This window comes from Prionailurus viverrinus, unplaced genomic scaffold (genome assembly GCF_022837055.1).
Source record: "Prionailurus viverrinus isolate Anna unplaced genomic scaffold, UM_Priviv_1.0 scaffold_48, whole genome shotgun sequence".
Taxonomy (NCBI): Eukaryota; Metazoa; Chordata; class Mammalia; order Carnivora; family Felidae; genus Prionailurus; species Prionailurus viverrinus.
The window spans coordinates 2,565,785-2,578,360 of record NW_025927611.1 but is presented as its reverse complement, the minus strand read 5'-3'; the positions used below and the strand labels follow the sequence as shown (position 1 = coordinate 2,578,360).

Here is a 12,576-nt window from a genome sequence, read left to right as displayed (position 1 = left end):
ATCACAACCAAATGTGAGTTGCTCTCTCACCCCCCGCAAACTGGGTTCTATGAGGGTTATAGCCCGGCTGACCCACAGTCTGTTCCCTCCTCTGAGCTCCGGGCACCAAATCGAAACGTCCAACGTCAAGGTCTGTGTGGGGATCACGACGGTTCAGTGATTTTCAGTGTCGCAGGTACATTCTGTTTCCCCAGGATAAACCGTGAAATGATCTCATCAGTATGTCTATTGATGGGGCTCCTGGGTGGCTCAGTCGATTCAGGTCCTGCCCCCACTGGATCTCACTGGTCCTTCCTGCCTGGATCTCAGTGGCCCTACCCCTCAGGGGTCCTGCCCTGCCTGGATCTCAGTGGCCCTGCCCTGCCTGGATCTCACGGCCCTGCCATGCCTGGGTCTCAGTGGTCCTGCCCTTCCTGGATCCAATGGTCCTGCACATCTTGGGTCTCAGTGACCCTGCCCTGCCTGGATCTCAGAGGTCCTGCTCTGCCTGGATCTCAGGGGTCCTGCCCTGCCTGGATCTCAGGGGTCCTGCCTCTCTTGGATCTCAGCGGCCCTGCCCTGCCTGGATCTCAGTGGCCCTGCCCCTCCTGGATCTCAGTGGCCCTGCCCTGCCTGGATCTCAGTGTCCTGCCCTGCCTGGATGTCAGGGGTCCTGCCCTGCCTGGATCTCAGGGGTCCTGCCCTGCCTGGATCTCAGTGGCCCTGCCCTGCCTGGATCTCACGGCCCTGCCATGCCTGGGTCTCAGTGGTCCTGCCCTTCCTGGATCCAATGGTCCTGCACATCTTGGGTCTCAGTGACCCTGCCCTGCCTGGATCTCAGAGGTCCTGCTCTGCCTGGATGTCAGGGGTCCTGCCCTGCCTGGATCTCAGGGGTCCTGCCCTGCCTGGATCTCAGTGGCCCTGCCCTGCCTGGATCTCACGGCCCTGCCATGCCTGGGTCTCAGTGGTCCTGCCCTTCCTGGATCCAATGGTCCTGCACATCTTGGGTCTCAGTGACCCTGCCCTGCCTGGATCTCAGAGGTCCTGCTCTGCCTGGATCTCAGGGGTCCTGCCCTGCCTGGATCTCAGGGGTCCTGCCTCTCTTGGATCTCAGCGGCCCTGCCCTGCCTGGATCTCAGTGGCCCTGCCCCTCCTGGATCTCAGTGGCCCTGCCCTGCCTGGATCTCAGTGTCCTGCCCTGCCTGGATGTCAGGGGTCCTGCCCTGCCTGGATCTCAGGGGTTCTGCCCTGCCTGGATCTCAGTGGCCCTGCACCTCCTGGATCTCAGTGGCCCCTCCCTGCCTGGATCTCAGTGGCCCTGCCCCTCCTGGATCTCAGTGGTCCTGCCTCTCCTGGATCTCAGGGGTCCTACTCATCCTGGATCTCAGCGGCCCTGACCCCCTCCTGGCTCTCAGCGACCCTGCCCTGCCTGGATCTCAGTGCTCCTGCCCTGCCTGGGTCTCAGCGGCCCTGCCCTGCCTGGATCTCAGTGGTCCCGCCCCTCCTGGGTCTCAGTGGCCCTGCCCTGCCTGGATCTCAGAGGCCCTGCCCCTCCTGGATCTCAGAGGCCCTGCCCTGCCTGGATCTCAGGGGCCCTGCCCTGCTTGGATCTTAGGCGGTCCAGCCCTGCCTGGATCTCAGAGGCCCGGCCCTGCCTGGATCTCAGTGGCCCTGACCCTCCTGGATCTCAGCGGCCCTGCCCTGCCTGGATCTCAGCGGCCCTGCCCTGCCTGGATCTCACGGCCCTGCCATGCCTGGGTCTCAGTGGTCCTGCCCTTCCTGGATCCAATGGTCCTGCACATCTTGGGTCTCAGTGACCCTGCCCTGCCTGGATCTCAGAGGTCCTGCTCTGCCTGGATCTCAGGGGTCCTGCCCTGCCTGGATCTCAGGGGTCCTGCCTCTCTTGGATCTCAGCGGCCCTGCCCTGCCTGGATCTCAGTGGCCCTGCCCCTCCTGGATCTCAGTGGCCCTGCCCTGCCTGGATCTCAGTGTCCTGCCCTGCCTGGATGTCAGGGGTCCTGCCCTGCCTGGATCTCAGGGGTCCTGCCCTGCCTGGATCTCAGGGGTTCTGCCCTGCCTGGATCTCAGTGGCCCTGCACCTCCTGGATCTCAGTGGCCCCTCCCTGCCTGGATCTCAGTGGCCCTGCCCCTCCTGGATCTCAGTGGTCCTGCCTCTCCTGGATCTCAGGGGTCCTACTCATCCTGGATCTCAGCGGCCCTGACCCCCTCCTGGCTCTCAGCGACCCTGCCCTGCCTGGATCTCAGTGCTCCTGCCCTGCCTGGGTCTCAGCGGCCCTGCCCTGCCTGGATCTCAGTGGTCCCGCCCCTCCTGGGTCTCAGTGGCCCTGCCCTGCCTGGATCTCAGCGGCCCTGCCCTGCCTGGATCTCAGCAGCCCTGCCCTGCCTGGATCTCAGAGGCCCTTCCCTACCTGGATCTCAGGGGTCCTGCCCCTGCCTGGGTCTCAGCGGCCCCGCCCCTCCTGGATCTCAGTGGCCCCGCCCCTCCTGGTCTCAGTGGCCCCGCCCTGCCTGGATCTCAGTTGCCCCGCCCCTCCTGGATCTCAGTGGCCCCTCCCTGCCTGGGTCTCAGTGGCCCCGCCCCTCCTGGATCTCAGTGGCCCTGCCCTGCCTGGGTCTCAATGGCCCCGCCCCTCCTGGATCTCAGTGGCCCCGCCCCTCCTGGTCTCAGTGGCCCCGCCCTGGCTGGATCTCAGTGGCCCCGCCCCTCCTGGATCTCAGTGGCCCCGCCCCTCCTGGTCTCAGTGGCCCCGCCCTGCCTGGATCTCAGTTGCCCCGCCCCTCCTGGATCTCAGTGGCCCCTCCCTGCCTGGGTCTCAGTGGCCCCGCCCCTCCTGGATCTCAGTGGCCCCGCCCCTCCTGGTCTCAGTGGCCCCGCCCTGCCTGGATCTCAGTGGCCCCGCCCCTCCTGGATCTCAGTGGCCCCTCCCTGCCTGGGTCTCAGGGGTCCTGTCTGTCCCTGTTGTTCTGCCCTCTCCCGCTATGTGTGCTCATTCTGACAGCTGCCCCAGGACACTGACACCAGCCGGTTCCTCCTGTGTGCATTCGGCCCACAGCCCCCTGTAAAGAGTTACTCAAACCGGTCCCATCCCCCCCCCCCCCCAATTATCTGTGAAAACACAAGACTGGAGTGTGTTTTCTTCACCGGATCAGGAGGTGCCCTTCCCGTGGGCACAGGAAACGGAATGGGATCTGATTCATGAGCAGGTGGCTGGTGTGCGGCCTGGTGGGAAGGAGACAGCCAGAGGCCTGGGGCAGCACAGACACGCGTGTGTCCAGGAGCAGCCACGTTGGAGGGAGAAGGCTGGGGGCAGGCCAGGCGGGTAGGTGCACAGGGGGCACTTTGGTCGCTGAGACTCCCGTGCGGATGAAACGGCATTCGGGGGAGGGTCTTCCTGCCGTGTCGATGGATGGGAGCCCCAGAGGAGGGAGACCCACCCTGTCTGTTCCTGCAACATGTCCCGGGTAGGCCAAGGCCTGCAGTCCTAGGGGTTCCCGGGTCGGGGTGGGGGGTGGGGGGCTGTCCTAGGGGTGTCCGGGTCGGGGCGGGGGTGGGGGGCAGTCCTAGGGGTGTCCGGGTCGGGGTGGGGGTGGGGGGCTGTCCTAGGGGTGTCCGGGTCGGGGTGGGGGTGGGGGGCAGTCCTAGGGGTGTCCGGGTCGGGGTGGGGGTGGGGGGCAGTCCTAAGAGTGTCCGGGTCGGGGTGGGGGTGGGGGGCAGTCCTAGGGGTGTCCGGGTCGGGGTGGGGGTGGGGGGCTGTCCTAGGGGTGTCCGGGTCGGGGTGGGGGTGGGGGGCAGTCCTAGGGGTTCCCGGGTCGGGGTGGGGGTGGGGGGCAGTCCTAGGGGTTTCCGGGTCGGGGTGGGGGTGGGGGGCAGTCCTAGGGGTTCCCGGGTCGGGGTGGGGGTGGGGGGCTGTCCTAGGGGTATCCGGGTCCGGGTGGGGGTGGGGGGGCAGTCCTAGGATTGTCCAGGTCGGGGTGGGGGTGGGGGGCAGTCCTAGGGGTGTCCGGGTCGGGGTGGGGGTGGGGGGCTGTCCTAGGGGTGTCCGGGTCGGGGTGGGGGTGGGGGGCTGTCCTAGGGGTATCCGGGTCCGGGTGGGGGTGGGGGGCAGTCCTAGGATTGTCCAGGTCGGGGTGGGGGTGGGGGGCAGTCCTAGGGGTGTCCGGGTCGGGGTGGGGGTGGGGGGCAGTCCTAGGGGTGTCCGGGTCGGGGTGGGGGTGGGGGGCAGTCCTAGGGGTTCCCGGGTCGGGGTGGGGGTGGGGGGCAGTCCTAGGGGTGTCCGGGTCGAGGTGGGGGTGGGGGGCAGTCCTAGGGGTGTCCGGGTCGGGGTGGGGGTGGGGGGCAGTCCTAGGGGTGTCCGGGTCGGGGTGGGGGTGGGGGGCAGTCCTAGGGGTGTCCGGGTCGGGGTGGGGGTGGGGGGCAGTCCTAGGGGTGTCCGGGTCGGGGTGGGGGTGGGGGGCAGTCCTAGGGGTTCCCGGGTCGGGGTGGGGGTGGGGGGCAGTCCTAGGATTGTCCGGGTCGGGGTGGGGGTGGGGGGCAGTCCTAGGGGTTCCCGGGTCGGGGTGGGGTTGGGGGGCAGTCCTAGGGGTTCCCGGGTCGGGGTGGGGGTGGGGGGCAGTCCTAGGGGTGTCCGGGTCGGGGTGGGGGTGGGGGGCAGTCCTAGGGGTTTCCGGGGTCGGGGTGGGGGTGGGGGGCAGTCCTAGGGGTTCCCGGGTCGGGGTGGGGGTGGGGGGCTGTCCTAGGGGTATCCGGGTCCGGGTGGGGGTGGGGGGCAGTCCTAGGATTGTCCAGGTCGGGGTGGGGGTGGGGGGCAGTCCTAGGGGTGTCCGGGTCGGGGTGGGGGTGGGGGGCTGTCCTAGGGGTGTCCGGGTCGGGGTGGGGGTGGGGGGCTGTCCTAGGGGTATCCGGGTCCGGGTGGGGGTGGGGGGCAGTCCTAGGATTGTCCAGGTCGGGGTGGGGGTGGGGGGCAGTCCTAGGGGTGTCCGGGTCGGGGTGGGGGTGGGGGGCAGTCCTAGGGGTGTCCGGGTCGGGGTGGGGGTGGGGGGCAGTCCTAGGGGTGTCCGGGTCGGGGTGGGGGTGGGGGGCAGTCCTAGGGGTGTCCGGGTCGGGGTGGGGGTGGGGGGCAGTCCTAGGGGTGTCCGGGTCGGGGTGGGGGTGGGGGGCAGTCCTAGGGGTTCCCGGGTCGGGGTGGGGGGTGGGGGGCAGTCCTAGGGGTTCCCCGGTCGGGGTGGGGGTGGGGGGCAGTCCTAGGGGTGTCCGGGTCGAGGTGGGGGTGGGGGGCAGTCCTAGGGGTGTCCGGGTCGGGGTGGGGGTGGGGGGCAGTCCTAGGGGTTCCCGGGTCGGGGTGGGGGTGGGGGGCTGTCCTAGGGGTATCCGGGTCCGGGTGGGGGTGGGGGGCAGTCCTAGGATTGTCCAGGTCGGGGTGGGGGTGGGGGGCAGTCCTAGGGGTGTCCGGGTCGGGGTGGGGGTGGGGGGCTGTCCTAGGGGTGTCCGGGTTCGGGGTGGGGGTGGGGGGCTGTCCTAGGGGTATCCGGGTCCGGGTGGGGGTGGGGGGCAGTCCTAGGATTGTCCAGGTCGGGGTGGGGGTGGGGGGGCAGTCCTAGGGGTTCCCGGGTCGGGGTGGGGGTGGGGGGCAGTCCTAGGGGTGTCCGGGTCGGGGTGGGGGTGGGGGGCAGTCCTAGGGGTGTCCGGGTCGGGGTGGGGGTGGGGGGCAGTCCTAGGGGTTTCCGGGTCGGGGTGGGGGTGGGGGGCAGTCCTAGGGGTTTCCGGGTCGGGGTGGGGGTGGGGGGCAGTCCTAGGGGTTCCCGGGTCGGGGTGGGGGTGGGGGGCAGTCCTAGGGGTTCCCGGGTCGGGGTGGGGGTGGGGGGCAGTCCTAGGGGTTCCCCGGTCGGGGGTGGGGGTGGGGGGCAGTCCTAGGGGTGTCCGGGTCGGGGTGGGGGTGGGGGGCCGTCCTAGGGGTTCCCGGGTCGGGGTGGGGGTGGGGGGCAGTCCTAGGGGTTCCCGGGTCGGGGTGGGGGTGGGGGGCAGTCCTAGGGGTGTCCCGGGTCGGCTTGGGGGTGGGGGGCAGTCCTAGGGGTGTCCGGGTCGGGGTGGGGGTGGGGGGCAGTCCTAGGGGTTCCCGGGTCGGGGTGGGGGTGGGGGGCAGTCCTAGGGGTGTCCGGGTCGGGGTGGGGGTGGGGGGCAGTCCTAGGGGTTCCCAAGGCCCGGGCGGGGAGGGGGTGCTCGGGCCCACCTCCTAATGGGGACGGGGTGTCTGTGGGATGATAGGAATGTCTCGAAGTACATCGAGCTAGCGGGGTTTGCACAGCTAAACGCAGCTGTGCTAAACGCCGGGTGACCTGTGCACTTGGAAGGGTCAAAAGGCTGCATTGTAGGTCCCGGGGGGGGTTGGGGGGGGGGGAGAAGAGAGTCAGCAAGGACCCTTCAGAAGCAAACGCTGACCAGACTCAACGCGCGTCAGCCCTCGGGACCTCGGACCACAGGATTTTCTGCAGAATGTTCTGGCGTTTCAGGCAGAGGCTGGCGTCCTAAGCGCTCGACTGGCCGTTGCTTTGTTCCCTCCATGTCATAGGACCCGGAGCCCTAGCCCCAACCGGCCACAATCGCCTCTTGGAAAGTGCGGTCAGTTTAATACGTGTCATTCACCTATTTTCGTGCCCGGCACGATTTACGTGGCCGCGTCACTGAGGCTTTCAAAGGACGCCTCCCTCCGAGTGCTTTCTGCTGAGTTTTGTTACAATTCTGAGCCAGCGATCGCAGAGGAGGAGGGCGGGGGGGGGGGGGGGGGGGGGTTCCGCTGGCTCCTTAGACCCTCTAACCTGAAACACATTTCACTCGTGTGTAAGTTCTCAAGTGTGCGGTTTCCTGTAAGGACGCGCTCGCAACGTAGTAACAGAATGAGATGAAGTGCGGGTCTGTAATCAGAGACTGGAATGCCGAGTTTTATTGTGGCCCAATTAGGAGTCAAGGAGTTTGGGGGGAGCAGCCGCGTGGGGGGTGTTGGTACGGGATGGGGGGCGGCCAGGGGGCGTTCATTTCTGTGGCCTCGGATGGTCCCCAGGGAAATCTGAGTTGAGGAACCGGCCAAGAGAGAAACAGAGGTTTGCAGACCTTATCAGATACTTTGCCATCGCCTGGTTTGGCCGGGGCGTTTGCGCCACAGTGGGCGGAGGCGATGTGTCTCCTGGTCGGGTTTTCCCTACAGCCTCTCGCCCCAGGCGGCCCTGGGCAAATTCTCCAAGGGGGCCGTCTAAGCGGCCTGTGTCCCCCCAGCAGGAGACACACGCACCTGGAAAGCAGCATTTCGCCTCACAGCTCTTTGCCGAAAATGCAACAATGTGTCGAAGCTGAGCGTGGCTGCCCAGCGCGGCTGGAGGGCCCCCTCCTTTTGCAGACTCTAGAGAGCAATTGTTATGCACATACGACAGGAGGAGACCCTGAGGCTGGTTTGTGCGGGACGATCAAGGCGACTCAGGAGGGGTAGGGTGAGCAGGGTTTTGCAGGGTGAATAGGAGTTTGCCAGGCAACCCTGGGGGGAGTTCACGCAGATGGGGCAGCGGTCGCAAATGCGCTAAAAGTGTGGTGTGGGGAACGTCTAACGGGAAAAGCACAGAACATCCAAACAGCCGAGATGCTGAGGTTACCGGGGAGAGACAGGATCTGGGGCAAAAAGCAGAAGATTTGGTGAAGTCTGAATCGAACAGACATGTTCCCATTTGTCCCCACAAACCAAGTGCCAGAAGCCAGGGCCCATCTTACTATGGTTGTTGTTTTAATTAGTCCCTGGGGGCTTGGAAATGGAAATCAGGCCCCTGGGCTTGCGAGGACTGGTTTCCGCATTTACCTACGTCAGCTTCTGTGTAGATTTTAGTGTTTTCGATACTCGAATACGGGGGTGCCTGGGGGGCTCAGTCGGTGAAGTGAGACTTAGCTCATGATCTCACGGTTTGTGAGTTCAACCCCTGCATCAGGCTCTGCGCTGACAGCTCGGAGCCTGGAGCCTGCTTCGGAGCCTGTGTCTCCCTCTCTCTCTGCCCCTCCCCCACTCACGCTCTGTCTCTCTCTCTGTCAAAAATAAATAAATGTCTTTAAAAAAATCAAAACTCGAATACAACCCTGCGGTCCTGTCAAGTCCTGGTTACTTTTAATTGTCTAACGCGATCTAATACAGTCGTGCCGTCCGTCATCCGTGTCTCTGTTTGCTACCCTGAGTCAGTGCACGTCTCTGTGTTAAGTGCGTCTCACTTTACGAAAACGGTATATACTGTGGGCAGCGTTACGTAGCAGAACGAATGTTCCACGGAAAACCGGGAGGGTTCAGGTCCACGGCGTCGTGGTGGCTCTGTGACGTCCCTTGGGTGGAAAGTGCATAGTGGCTGGGTCCTTCCTGCTGGCTCTGGACATTGGATTTCTCCCAGAGGGTTACTGTTTTCTTTTGTTTTGTTTTGTTTCTTTTGTTTTGTTTTGTTTTAAGAATGTTACTATTTTATTTTATTTTCAGAGGGTTATGATTTTATTTTATTTTCACAGGGTTTTTATTTTATTTTCAGGGGTTTTTATTTTATGTTATTTTATTTTATTGTCAGACGGTTATTATTTTATTTTATTTTCAGGGGATTTTACTTTATTGTCAAAGGGTATTATTTATTTTATTTTATTTTATTTTATTTTCAGGGGTTTTTATTTTATTTTATTATTTTATTTTATTTTATTTTCAGAGGTTTTTATTTTACTTTATTATTTTATTTTATTTATTTTATTTTATTTTCAGAGGGTTATTATTTTATTTGTTTTTTTTTCTAGTGATAATCTTCTTTATTGGATTCTTAGTCAAATCTAAATTTAGGACCTAAATCTGCATTGTTTCCTGTAACTCTAAAGTATCTTTAACTCTAGAACTGGTTCTGTTTTGTTTTGTTTTTTTAAATATATGAAGTTTATTGTCAAATTGGTTTCCATACAACACCCAGTGCTCATCCCAAAAGGTGCCCTCCTCACTACCCATCACCCACCCTCCCTCCCTCCCACCCCCCATCAACCTAGAGGGTTATTATTTTATTTTATTTTCAGGGGATTTTATTTTATTATTTTATTTTATTTTCAGGGGGTTTTATTTTATTTTATTATTTTATTTTATTTTATTTTATTTACTTTATTTTTATTTTATTTTCAGAGGGTTATTATTCTAGAATAGGGCTGTGATGCACGGTTCCTGATGGACAAATGCAGACCTCGATGACATGCTCTCTTCAGACCAGTCTCATTGGCAAAAGAAAAAAAGAAACAAAGTAGAGAGGAGCCTGGGGGGGGCTCAGTCCGTTGAGCGTCCGACTTGGGCTCAGGTCACGATCTCGCGGTTTGTGGGTTCGAGCCCCGCGTCGGGCTCTGTGCAGACAGCCCAGAGCCTGCTTGGATTCTCTGTCTCCCTCTCCCTCTGCCCCTCCGATGCTCACTCCCTCCCTCCCTCCCTCCCTCTCTGTCTCTTTTAGTGTTGGGGACGGTGGCCCCAGGGGGCTCTCCTGCAGGTCCCAGAAGGTGCTGCCATCTTGGAAAACCTTGGGGTCCCCTCCTGGGGGGGGTGACGGTCCATCCCTGCCAGGCCCGCGAATGTGGCCCAGCCGTGCCCCCCAGGAGCGCTGGGGGTCCCCCCCCCCACCGCGAGTTCACCTGGGCGACTGTGGCCGGCTCACTAGGTGGTTTGAGGGACGGCATTAAGTCATTTCCAGCTTTCCTGCCAAGGCGAATGTGGCTTAATTCTCGGGCTTTTGCCCAAGAGTTTTAAACTCTTTATGGACGGCTTGTAAATGTTTTATTTAATTGCCCTCAAGTATGAGAATACCATAAATGTGAAGTGGCCGAGATTTCACGGCCGCACAGGGTCCTGGGGCCGACTGGAGGGCTTATGGGGTCCTGCCCCTTCCCCCGGACGGGGTCCAGCCGTCAGAGCTCAGGTTGGCACAGGGCGCTCGGCTGCCCCAGCAGTGACCCAACTGTGATGGGGACGTTTGTCCTCTGACGAGCATTCTTGGTGATGCTGGGGGCGTGCGGTGACGTCTGCAGAGAATGTCCCATCCAGTGACACTCTACCAGACCATCTCTGTTCCGTTAGACCCCATGTTCCTTGTTCAAGCTCACTGACCCTCCCCCCTGGGTTTTATTGAGATATAATTGTCCCCCACCCCCACCCCCACCCAGGTTTTATGGAGATGTAGTTAACCAACAACGTGCGTATGTTGTGAAATCTGACCAACACAAGCCTAGTTAATACTTTGCCATTCACACAGGTACTTTTCATTTATTTATTTTTGGTCAAGGATGATTATCTGCACTGTATAAGACATTCAAGCAAGTCAGCTGGAAAAAAAAAACTCGTTTTAAAACGGGCAGAAGGCCTGAATGGACACTTTTCCGAAGAAGACGTCCACACGGCCAACAGACACGTGAAAAGACGCTCCACGTGACTCACCGTCAGGGAAGTGCAATTCAAAAGCGTGTTGAGATGGCTGGGTGAGTGGGCCAGGGGCCTTTGGGGGTCCAAGGAAGGTCGTAGCGCTGCACACGGCTAGGATCAAAAAGATAAGAAATAACAAGTGTTGGGGAGGCTGTGGAGGGAAAGGAAGCCTCGTGCACTGTTGGTGGGGTTGCACACTGTGCGAAAGGGTCTCGAGGTTCCTTAAAAGTCGGCGGTGGGACTGGCCTCTGTGCCGCTGGGGTCACGAGTGGACACGAGCATCCCTCCAGAGGTCCGAATGGCTTGCCCGTCCCTTCCCGTGAGCGGCCCCCACCGTCCCGTGTGCCTTTCTCAGCCGTTAGAAAAATGTGAGCATTTTCTCAGACAGGTGACCCCCCCCCCGCCCACTTCTCTTACATTGTGTGATGTTTCTTCTAGATGCTTCGCGTCATTCGTCTTAAACACGATGGAACTGGATGCAAGGATACGATGATACTTACGGGCTCACATCCGGCATGCGGGGCGTTGGGGACACGAGCTTCCCCTGCAGGGCTGTGACTCCCTGAAGCAGCGTGAGGGTAAGACAGCCTGCAGACCCCCTAGAACCCCTTCCAGCCCTTCGTCGCCGCACCTTGAGCCAGCCCTGCCTGAAGTCCGCCTCTGGCTACTCACCGGCTGCAGAAGCCACCAGTGTCGGGACCTTCTGTGTGTGTTTGCTCGCGGTGTGTGGAGAAAAGCTGGGTATCGCCTGGAAAACATGATACTGAGCAGAAAAGGCCACACACAAAAAGACACAGTGTGTGATTCCCTTTAATAAAGTGTCCCAAGCACGCAAATGCATAGACAGAAGGCACGTTAGGGGTTGCCAGGGGCTGGGGGAGGAGGGCGGAGACCAAGTGCTCATGCGGACGGGTCTCCTTTGGGGGGATGAGAAGGTTCTGGAACTGGAGACAAGTGGTGACTGATCGCACAACTTTGTGAATGTGTCCAGGGTCCCAGAATTGTGCTTTCAAACGGCCAATTTTGGGGGCATCTGGGTGGCTCAGTCCATCAAGCGTCCGACTTTGGCTCAGGTCGTGATCTCTTGGTTCGTGGGTTCGAGCCCCCGCGTGGGGCTCTGTGCCGACAGCTCGGAGCCCGGAGCCTGCTTCTGATTCCGTGTCTCCCCCTCCCTCGCAAAAATAAAATAAACACGAAAAACCGGCCAATTTTATGTTATGTAAATGTAACCTCTTTTTACCCAAAAGAGGAGAATGAGAGCCACTCTGGATTTCTTTGTCCCGTCCCGAACCTCTGCCCCCGGGAAGGGAGGAGGGCACACGCAGGAGAGGGGGCAGGAGGCGCCTTGACTCGGGGACACGGGACGGGGCTTCATGCGTCCGCAGGCCCCCCCACCGTGGCCCCCCGGCTTGGCACGTGTGAATCTGCCTCCCGTCCTGAGAGTGGGTTTTAGGTCTGATGCGTCCACAGGGGCAGCGGGCTGAGGGGTAGCGGGTTTCCCGATGTTGTCCCCACTTTGGGGTCTCTGCGAGCCGTGCCGTGGGGCAGGCTGGGCGGTGGGGCCGCGGCATAAACCCTTCCCGGTCCCTAGTAATCCCTGCTCTAAGCAGATTTAATGGCCCTGTTATTGCCGGGCAAAATTAAGTCCTTATGAACCAACTTACAGACTGCCTTTGTGGGTCCCGTTTTCCAATAATAAGAAAGAGGGTTTGGGTCGTGTCGGGCCATCTGGTCCTTATTAGCACGTTGCCTGTGCGGGGCTGCGTCTCTGTTTTCATTAAACGCCTCGTCCAGCGGGGCTCTGTGTGTGTGTGTGTGTGTGTGTGTGTGTGTGTGTTTCTTTAACGTTCAAGCAAAATCCAGAACCTGAGTCGCCAATAATGTGGCAGAGGAGACGGGGGCCCTGGACTGGAGGAGCCCCCTCCCACACCATCCGGCTTGTAGGCTCGGCCGGTCTTGTGGGGGCCCCTGGGGGAGGCGGCCGCCTTTCGGGCCTCCGTCCAGGACCGAACTTCTGCCAAACGGGCCCTAAGAGCCCTGGCAAGAGGGGTACAGAGGGGGGTGCTGTTTGGGGCAGCGTTTGTCCCTGTTGGTGAATCTCAGAGCTGACCGTTGTGCATGTCGCAGGGGT

General features: G+C 61.0%; 1 long non-coding RNA gene across 1 annotated transcript; it reads left to right on the top strand.

Moving 5' to 3' along the window:
• Window positions 1-3,232: 3,232 nt before the first annotated feature.
• LOC125159241 (uncharacterized) lies at window positions 3,233-11,225 on the top strand. The gene is made up of 3 exons (XR_007149739.1): window positions 3,233-3,320; window positions 10,309-10,501; window positions 10,884-11,225. It is a non-coding gene; the product is annotated as an uncharacterized LOC125159241 (long non-coding RNA).
• The last annotated feature ends 1,351 nt before the right edge of the window (window positions 11,226-12,576 follow it).